The sequence below is a fragment of the Crocodylus siamensis genome, chromosome 4, assembly GCF_052110815.1.
Source record: "Crocodylus siamensis isolate JL-2025a chromosome 4, ASM5211081v1, whole genome shotgun sequence".
NCBI lineage: Eukaryota > Metazoa > Chordata > Crocodylia > Crocodylidae > Crocodylus > Crocodylus siamensis.
Genome location: NC_143398.1, coordinates 193,400,251 through 193,410,945, shown reverse-complemented (window position 1 = coordinate 193,410,945; position 10,695 = coordinate 193,400,251). Strand labels below are relative to the sequence as shown.

Genomic DNA, 10,695 nt, shown 5'->3' with positions numbered 1-10,695 from the left:
GCTCAGGCTTCAAGTTATGCAAATACTGAGATTCTTTGTCCTAGGTCCAAACACTGCAAATCACTGAAGCCTGTAAGCACTTCTATTGACTTTGGTTGGATTCCTGTACTTAAGTCTTTTCCTGGATCAGGGCTCTAGTAAGGTCACAAATGAAGTTTTTATTTCATTTTATTTTATTTTTAAATCAACCCACACATGAACCTGTCTGTTTCACAAAATGGTTAGTTCCCACCTTCTAAATAAACACTCTGGTGTTGTGATGAGACCAAACTACTGAATCCCATGGGTTGCTAAATAGACTGAGTCTGGGTTACCTGTCACTGTTTTCTCATCTAGGTTATCTTCACTCATTGCCTGGTTTACACTCCATGTCTAATATCCTTATTTTGGGCAGCAGGACTCAGCAGTAGGATCTTGGAACCATTGTCTAAATCATGCAAAGCTCAGAAATTGGGCTCCGCAAAATAATTTCTTTTGGATAACAGTTGCAGCTCTATGGAGAACTAGCTCCTGAAACCATCCTTATCACTCTGGACACGCATACCACAGCCCCCATATTTATCAGTCTCTAGTTTTGACCCAAACCTTTCAGGGGAGGCAAAGCCCTTCATACTGCCATATGTAGTCTTCTCTTCCTAGTGATCAAATAGCCCTTTTGGCTTGAAGAGCAGCTACCTTTGAACCAGTCTCTGCCATCAGTAAGCAAAGCAGAGAGCTGTAGCTGTCTTGTCCATATGCTTAACCCAAGGGATTCCAGCCCTCTTCTTCTCCTCAGACAGATTTATTGAAAGGATAGTAGATTCAAGATTAGTAAATTAACTGACCGCTAATCTAGAATCCCAGCTAGCGAGGCTCCACCACATTGATGGCCCACTGCAAGCTGTCTAGGAGATGCTCCACCACCTTCATAAGGGCCTTCGACATTCATAGTAGATGGGCTTTCAATGCCACACGAACATCTTAACAAAAGATCTAGTTGAAAGCAAAATAGCATTTTGCTCCTGCCTTATTCTTTCCACTTACACCCCCAGCCTTACAACTGGTTATCCTTTGCTAGCCAGAGAGAAATGATTGTCTTCTTTTCTCTGTGCCTCAGATCTCAAATGTTCATCTTCAAGACACTTCTCAGCCAGCGATGCTCTTAGGTCTCTTAGGCCATCCCCAGTTTGAGCAATGAATGCTTCTTGCACTTTCTCAAGAGATTCTGTTTTTATGGGAATGTCTCATAAATGATCAGACACCAAGTCTGGAGGAATGTGTACATGCTTGATTCTAATACAAGGGATTATTTTTACAGGCAGCTCCTCTGTCTCTCTTTTGGGGTCTCGCTTGCACTTGAACCTGGGATTGCCTCCTCAGAACTCCGTTTTGGGCTCTGCACTAGAGACACTTGGGAAAGAACTTTGTCAGCAATTCTGTCTGGGTTCATCTCACTCTGGCTCAGTGTTGGTGGACTGTCACTAACCGCCTGTAAAAGGGGACAATCAGATAGTCCCTTAATTATTACAGTAACCACTTAATGAAAAAGTGTATCAAAACCAGTTACATCATCATAAAGGTCTTGCTCAGATCCAGAATATTCCTAAAAATAGAAAGAACAACTCAATTAACTGCTTCTTCCTGTTCTGGATGTAGATGTTGTTCTTCATCTGTAGCTGCCACAAGGCTGATTTTATGTTTGAACAGGCCTTGCTCCATGGCCTGTTTAAGGATCTCAGCAATTTCATTCACTTCAGCTCTTGATAAATGTTTTCTGTAATTTGGGCTTCTGCCATCAGTTGAACTTAAGACTTTTGACAGGAAACTACTTAATATTTCTTTCACAAATGTCATGTGTACCACAGGAATATGTGGGTTTAAAGCTGGTTTTGGAATCTTCTTTATCATGCCAAGATCAGTAGGGAGTTTTTCAACAATCCTAACACTTTCTGTTGTTGAAGATGAAGTAGGCAATGTGTTCTCCTCTGAATTGGCTTGACATTTAGGTTTGGCAACTTCTTTTGCTACTGAAGCTGCTATCCTGTGAGCTAAAATATCTTTCTGTTTGTTAGGACTCTGCAAACAAAATGTCAGAATCAGAATGTCCTACAGTGCTTGTGCAAGCCAAATGGAACAAGTCTCCCATAGCCCAGCTGTCTTCAGTATGTAAAAATTCTCTTTCACTGATATGTCCATTCATGTTCATCTGATGTTTTGACAGAAGTACTTGAAAAGCATGTAGTATTTTTCTAGTTGCACTGTTCAGTAACAAAGTCTTTTCTGCATCCAAATCTGCAATGGGAAAGAGGGAAGAAAATGTTGACAAAAGATGTGCTGCTAGTTTTTCTATGATAAGAGGAACTATTTTACCAAGTTCTGATGATAAACTTTCTGGGTAATCTGAAGGCTCAGTTAGTGTATTTTCAACAATATTGTCAGCTTCAGCATAGTGGTGAAGTGGTAATTCTCCAGAAAGAGAGCTCTGCAATGGATTCCCAGAAAACCAAATCACAAAGAGCTTCAGAAATAATCATGTACCCACTTCTTAAATACAGCTGAATGTTGAATTTAGACTGAAACTGTATCAAAAGCTTGTTATAGACTGACTCAGCAATTGTTTGAATCATATCATCCTCCCTGGAATGCAGATGTTCGATATGCTAGCTGGAAGAGTTCTTATCTGTAGAGATTTTTGCCATAACTGTACTGATGACCTTCATGTGAATCAAGTCAAATTCTGCAAGTTCCATTTTCTTTTCTGTCAAGGAAGATGTGCTGGGGGTGGCAGGGAGAATGTTAGATAAAAGTCTGCTGATTATATCTTCCAAAAATCTGTGGCATACCCCCAGAGTAGAGGACGTGGGCCTTTGGCATTGGGTGTTGATTTTGGTAACATTTTCTAAAAGCTTCTTTTCAATTTCCCCAGACTCTAGAGGTTTATACAGAGCTGAAGAGGGTGCTTTTACTATGGGTTCTTCCTATTGGTAATCAGTAATTTCTCTCCTTATCAAAACACCTATGCTTTTTGTTGACACATTTTGTTGTTTTTCATGTCTGAATAAACCAAAACTTTGGAAGCACTTTCTTGCAGAAGATCAGATAAACTGGAGTGAATAATTTTGGCCATCAATGGCAGGGGAGAGACCTTGGTCGTCAGAAGGCTGCAGGTCTGTGGCCTGAAATATGAAAAGTTTGTTTAACACTGAATCAACTACATTTGTACTGATATATGAAGGATCACTTCCAGTGATTGTGCTGTCCTGAACATGGAAGTATTGTGAAGGGACCAATTTGCTCATTAGTTCATCACATATTTCTTTCAAAAAAGTATTAGCATAAATACTGGTCAGTGACTGCAAGGGCTGAGGCTCAATTGCATATGTTGGCAGCGGCTTGCTGCAAGCTCCCTGCACTGCCTTTTGTGGTATTTCCTCTTTGGGAAATATCTTTCTGCATGATGAAAAGAAGGGCTTTCTGGTAAACTGCCTGCCAATCTGGGGTAGTTACTCAGAAGCAGATTGCCCTTGGCTTGACTAGTGTGTCCAGAGGGGATGTAGAAGGTTTGAGCCCCAGAGCTCCTGTGCAGTAACTCAGCTTCCTGATGTGGGTTGTACAAGCTCAGGGACTTGACACTGCCTTGGAATTTGCCCTTCCCTTTATACCTGTTCCTCAGAACATAGCACTCTTCCCTGGACATTGATCCGTGACAAGAATTTTCTAAACATGCCTGTTGTAGGGTGACCACGTTTGAAGTCAGAAGAAATATCTTCCCTAATGAGACAGTTTTATAATTTGCCATCATTTCTTGGTGCTTTGTATTTATTTAAAGTAAGCTTGGCTATGAGGAAATTTCTCAGCTTTGATAGTCTGCGTGGGATGCTCAAGCAGAGCTTCCCTGCACAAACTAGAAATATTGTCAATCTGATGAGGAGATACCACTGCTGGTTCAGCCTCTGGAAAATTTTCTTTCAAAAACTCTCTGCCTAGAGACAGTGCCCTGCCTCTTGTTGGAGACAGGCCAGGTGACTTGAGAAAACAGTGGGATTAGTTTCCCTCTACTCCCTCTCTTTACACATTCAGGTGATCTGCTGGGTGGTCTCTTTCTGCTTGTGAAAGCAAACTTTTTGGCATTGGCCTCCTCATCTCTCATGTCTCTCTCAGCTATTTTTCTCTCTTCATATTGTATTATTGCTGGATATATGACGTCTGTTACCTCAGCCACAAACCATGTCATTATATTTGTAATTCCATCAGTCATTTCTTTGGTCTTCTTTTTCTGTAGCAGGAACAAATGAAAAAAGACAATAAATGTATTAAGTAATTCCTTCATTCTCCCTTCTGTATATGGCAACAGCTGTCTACAGCGATTCAAACTTTTAGGATAAACAATAACAGCCCCTCTTGAAAAGTGACAAGCATCACCAGAGCCCTTTGCATAGGGCGGGATATAAATCTGTTATATAAATATAACAGAATAGATATAGGAAATAAACAGCCAGTTCAGGAAAGGTCAGTGAAGGACAAACTAGGACAAGCATTGCTTTTCCCTGAATTGGTTTCTGAAGGGCCGACATGCAATATGAAGAACGTGGAAAAAAATTATGACCATCTTGAAGCCTAGAGGAGGTTTGTCACTGATTTCAGGAGGGCCAGGGCTCCCCGACATGAGCCTAGAGATAATCTAATTTTGCCAGGTTACCCTATTACAAGTATCAGGGTGGTGAGGAATCTGATACACCTTTGGACACTGTGTAGAATGGACTCTGTGTTCAGAGACTCTGCAACATGCTGAGTGGAAAATGGCAGGAAATCTTACTTCGCGTTAGGGCTGACATTGGGACTGTCTCTACCTCACTCCCCACCACCCCAAGAAAACACTTATCAACTAGCTTACTTCGCCTTATGGAAAAGAATCAATTACTTTTCAGACACTTTCTCCATCTCTCACCAAAATTCAAAAGCTGTGTTCTTCCGAGGCAGTGCTGCTCCTTGCTGTCTCTCAGGATGAGGCATTTAAAGACTCTGTCTGCTATGGAGCTTTTGTTTTTCAAGGATTGTGCAGGCTTTTGCTAATTAACACCCTAGCCCCTAGTGTAGGAAGTAAAGAGTTTTCCCCCCATTTTATACATAGAAGAACTGGGTCAATACTAATCTATGACCACGGGGCTGTGTTGCCTTCTACAGTTTTGTCACCCTGTTGTTTCCCTTGGGCAAGGGACAGAGGGACAGACATTACGCACAAACAGGTTTAAATGATTAGAAACTGGTTTAAACCTGTAACAAAACAGATCTTCAGTGCACATAAACCAGTTTGAAAATATCTCAAACCAGTTTCAGCCAAACCTGGTTGAATGTAGTATCAGACTTAACTGATTTGGGTCAAACCAGTTTATGCGATGTCTGTCCCAAACCCCTTGTTGGTTTAAGTTAAATCAGAGTCCCCCAGCATCCCAGCATGCTCTCTGGGCTGGGCAGGGCTCTCTGCTCCACAGCTGGGCTGCCCCCTCCTAGCTGCAGCTCCAGCAGAGACTTGCTTGGCTTCCTCCTGCTCTCCCCTTCCCTCACCACTCCCTGCTAAGCAGGGATCCCCTCTCCCCTGTGCCTTACACAGACACGCAGCATTAGCTAGCAGATCAGATGGTGGATATGGTCCATGCTGTGGCAGACATCAGCATCTGCTTAGGGATTTTTGGAGCTAACTAACAGCTCAGCTGGTAATGTCCCCCCTCCATTACTTCTTTGTTTAAGAAGAGCTTGAACTAATGAGAGAGGCTGTTTGTTTTCTGATGGGGTGATAAATGCTGATAATAGAGCTGATAAATGCTCTGCTATCAAGGAAAGGAGGGAACCCCTCCCTAATCCTGCGCATACCAGGCCATGCCCCACTCATCTCTGCCCTGTGGAAGGGAAGGTAGGGCTGATCTAGTGCCCCCCACCTCCAGTTCCTATGTATGTGCCTGTATATCTGGGATGTCTGTATGATTAGGAACTGATTTAGCCTAGCCAGGTTAGACTAACCTGCAAAGATTGAATCAATTCAGGCTTAGGTTTTTTGAATGTCTATCCCTAGCCTCGGAGACTCTGTCACACAATCAACCACATCTTCTAGCATGATATCCTGTTCACTTGTTTCCAAAAAGAATGTGTAAGATTGTGTGGAACAATGTCATTTGGTCATGTCAGTGCAACAGTACATGTCATGGCAGGGTGCACTTTGTCTTTCAGTTCTGACATCATCAGATTCCATTTCTGACATCTCCCATGCCCTGACTTGATAGCTTTCATAAGTTTTCCCCAAAGGTGCCCTGGTGTACAGTTGTTTGCTAAGCCCTTGATGCATTCCCCAGATGTAGGGGTAAGCTGATGCAATAAATGAAGCATTGCTATAGTTGTCTGGTGTTTTAATAACTAGTACTTTTTCTCCCATATGAAAAATTACTATAGTAGTCTAAGAGAAGAGATACTGTTCATATCTCAGGGACCTTTCACATGTACTTCTGTATCACCCTATCATTGTGCATAATTTATGTTTTTGGACAAAGATGTCAGTGGCATATATCAGCTGATCTCTATATAAAGAAGACCACCAAAGAAAAGAAAAAAGTGTACCACTGAGTTATATTCCCTAAAACCTGAAAGATCTACAAACCATTATTTGTTCTGAATTTTCGTGCAGACAGTAACAGATTTGATACAGCTGCTCAGACTCAGTTAGACCGCAGTCATGATATAAGGCAATTAAAGAATCATGTGTACATACAGCAGTGTCACAAATAGAAAGCAAAGGGTTAAGCACCATCAAAAACCTGAGATTTTGAAAAAAAAAAAACCAAAAATCCTTCTCCAGGTTTCTACTTGATGCCTATTAGTCTCCTCACCTGGTTTGTGTACACAAATATGTGACAAATAAGGGAAACTGTGCTCCACCTCTCTTTTCTATTAGATCTAAGTCACTTTCTCCATTCATTTTATAGTGAGGCCTTGCAGTGGGATGTTAGATATCCAACTGAGTGCTTGGCAAGGAGCAAGAATGAGTAAAAATGGGACTGGGACAAGGCGAAGTTGGAGGGGAGGCAAAAGTAGAGGTCAGGCTTGTTGGGGAGAAAAAAAAAAAAATGGGCACAGGACCCTAGGGTCACTAGAGTGCACTCCTGTCCAGATCCTGGGATAGATCTGAATATCCATGAGTCTCCCCACTCTTCTTTTGTCAGCAAATTTCTGTGAGCTTCTGCCCTCTCTCTCGGTGGACAACTCATTTTTGCTGTCAGTTCCTGAGGCAACTCAGATGGCAGAACTCAATCCTCCTAACTTGTATCAAGCACCATTTATTAGCCCCTTTTCTCTTTGCCATGTACTACAGCTTGGTCATTATTTGCTGGCTTCCCTTTCTTTCTGAATGCCTAGAGGCTTAGAGACAAAGATTTCTTTTTCTTGAATGTGGAGTCATGGCTCTCTAGCCAGATGGTGAACTATTCCCCTAGGATTCTTCGCTTCCATTTGTATTTTTTGTAATGCTTTTCTCCTATCAGTTGTATTCCTTATTGTCTTCAATTTGGGGGGATTAAATGATTAGAAACAATGATCACATGATGTAATCTCACAGGCATATAATTACAGGTTTAATCTCTCCCCTCTTTGGCAGCATGGAATGTAATTGAATCACACTTACCTGGCAATAAGCAACCACCTGGCCATCATCTCCTAGCATGAAATGCTTTGCCCCATGATTGGTATATTTGTCTCATTTGATTAAAGGCCATATTCTTCCTCCCAGTAGGGTTGGAGTACTGTTGTAGCCATGATGCTCTGGGAAATATGCAAGGATCAAGGTGATTTTAGGGACATTTTTTCTTGGACCAACCATATAGGTGGGAAAGAATTCCCCACTTCAATTTCTATTTTTTTGGTCATGTTTCTCCCAGTCAATCATTTTGCTTAGTTGGATAAGTTTATGGGCACCATGTTGCCCTTCCTTTGTGTCCTTGTCTAACATGGCTCCCAATTTTACACCTGGTCCAATAAAAGACATCCCCAAAAGTCCCCCCCACACACACAGACTCCCACCCTGCTTCTCACTTCCATTGCCTTTGCCAGTCACAGAGACACAGAGTCCCTAGCCCCATGCTTGAATTTCCCAAGCCAGCTCTTCCTGCCCCATATTCTCTCTCCTTCCTGACCCCGAGTCACTGCCACCCACCTGAGAGCTCCCTGGAAGGATCCTGAGGAGAATTCCAGTTCTTTACTGCTTCCTCCCAGATCCTTTTAGGCACAGCTCAGCTACTCTGCAGAAACAGATATAGGAATAGGGAAATGGCAGGAGAAGGGAAGGAGAACTAGAGCAGGGAAGAAAGACCTTGAGCAGGACAGAGGAGTGGTGGGAGTTGTTCTTGTTGGGTCTGCATCTGTCTGTGATTAATCCCCAGTGGCTGAGACTTGGAGCAGCCACTGTTTTCAGTGCAGCAAGTCAGAGTGACAGACAGCTGGAGTGACAGAGCTCCAAAAGAATATGGGGATCAGAGCTTCCCATCCATCAAAATGGTACAACTGGGTATTTTGTCCTGAACCCAAACACTCCAGGGGCCTGAATTGGCTGATATTTGGCAGAGCTCACAATTGGATTTTACACCAAAGTTACTATAACATGCTGTTGCATGCTAGGGGCCTGTGACCTGGGCCTAAATTAGTGACTGAGAAAGACCACAACCCTGAACTCATTAATCACAAGGAAGGGTTGGGGACCAGGCAGACAGAGGGGCACAACTCCACCAATTGTTCCAAACCTCAGAGTTTCTGGGGGTGGCACCTGTGGGGCAGGAGGGGTGGAGAGATGGGAGGAGGCCCTTGGACCAGAAATAGGAATCAGATTGTCCCTCACCTGAATCAGCTTCATCCAGAGAGACCTGTAACTATGAAGGCCTCTGGCCTGGGGTTCTGGAACTTGCCCTACAGACTTCTCATCCCTCTATGAGGTCACTGTCAGCGCCCGAGGCTGGAGATAACAGAACAAGAGAAACCCATCCTGTACAATGGGGGGGGGGGGGGGAGGACTAATCTGGTCAGAGAGAGAACAGTTCTGTCTGATTGGGATGACTCCTGACATCTCTCCAGCACCCCTCCTGTGCCACTGCCAACTGCTTGGGAGTACACCTTAACTCCTGAATGATGCATCTTAAAAAGGAGCCTCCCTCCTCCCTGTGGAGTAGGCCTCCTGTGTGCCCTCTTGGTTGAATTTAACTACATAAGAATGAAGTTACATATAATCACAAAGTACAATTAGCAGCCTCCACCATACCACATATTTTCCAACCTCTATTTTTATTTTTTTTAAGGGAAAAAAAAAATTATATATATAAAAAAATTAAATATAGGTATAATTTCTGGTACAACTTTCCAAAATTTCCTGTGACATGATAGGCAACTTGGAAGAAGAGAGTGCACTCTGGACAGAGCATTCAGTATCTTCTTAAAAAAAGGAACACCGTTTTTTTTTGGAATGCTAGCAGCAACTGCTGTGGAGAAAAGAAAACAGTCACCTAATATAGAAGAATAAAGCAAAGCTATCCAAAGAACATTTAGAAAATCTCCTTCCTCAAGAAACACGCCTCTCCTATGGACAGGATTTGTCCAGGGAAACACCTTTAAATTTCCAGTCCAGTCTCCTAATTACTCAGCCATTGCATTTAGCCAAAATGGAGTCTACAAGCAGAGTGAATAAGCCATGTGTGGTATGAAGGTTAGGGTGCACTGATAACCACCTTATTTGCATCCTTTGCTGTGGCCAATCTCTGCAGAATTTCATGCTTGAAGGTCAGGAACTAATTATCACTTTTCTGCAGTGCTGCATGTGATATGGTAGGTAGGGCAGCAATGATGGTCTCTTGGTAGGTCAATGAATGTGGATTCAGGAAGCTTAGAGTCACTTTCTGGCTCAGCTACAGATTTCATTGTTAGTAGGGTTGGAAGGGACCTGAGCAGATCATCAAGTCTGACCCCCTGCCTTGGCAGGAAAGAGTACTGGGGTCAGACAACCTAAGCAAGGTGTTTGTCTAGCCTCCTCTTAAAGACCCCCAGGGTAGGAGCCAGCACCACTTCACTTGGAAGTTGGTTCCAGGTCCTAGCCACCCTGACAGTGAAGTAGCGCCTCCTGATGTCTAATCTGACCCTACCCTCTGCCAGCTTGTGACTATTATGTCTAGTCACTCCTGGTAGTGACCGGGGAAACAGGGAGTTCCCCAGCCTGTAGGTATGGTGCTGGTTCTTCCTTCCCAGGTGTATCCCCATGCACTTTTCAGTGTTGAATCCCATCCTATTCTCATCCTCCCACCCCGTAACCTGTCTAGGTCTGATTGTAGCCTATTCCATCCTTCTAACATGCCCACATCCCCCCACATCTTGGTGTCATCAGCAAATTTGAACAGGGTGCTTTTTACCTCCTCATCCAAGTCACTGATGAAGATGTTGAACAGTGCAGGACCAAGGACTGAGCCCTGCAGAACCCCACTGCCCACATCCCTCCAGGTCAAAAATGACCCATCCACCACTACTTTGGGTGCAGCCCTCCAGCCAGTTGGTGACCCAATTGACTGTGTAGGTGTTGACACAGTCCCTCAGTTTCTTAATGAGAATGGGGTGAGAGACAGTGTCGAAGGCCTTCTGGAAGTCCAGAAAGACTATGTCCACTGCTACCCCTGCATCCAAGGATCTGGTTACCTGGTC

The 10,695-nt window shown here is 43.4% G+C and overlaps 2 pseudogenes; both read right to left on the bottom strand.

The window, feature by feature from the left end:
- Nucleotides 1–1,043: 1,043 nt before the first annotated feature.
- LOC149867376 (fibrous sheath-interacting protein 2-like) lies at nt 1,044–1,965 on the bottom strand (annotated as a pseudogene).
- An 82-nt stretch (nt 1,966–2,047) lies between these two features.
- Nucleotides 2,048–4,237, bottom strand: LOC149867375 (fibrous sheath-interacting protein 2-like; annotated as a pseudogene).
- Between the last annotated feature and the right edge of the window lie 6,458 nt (nt 4,238–10,695).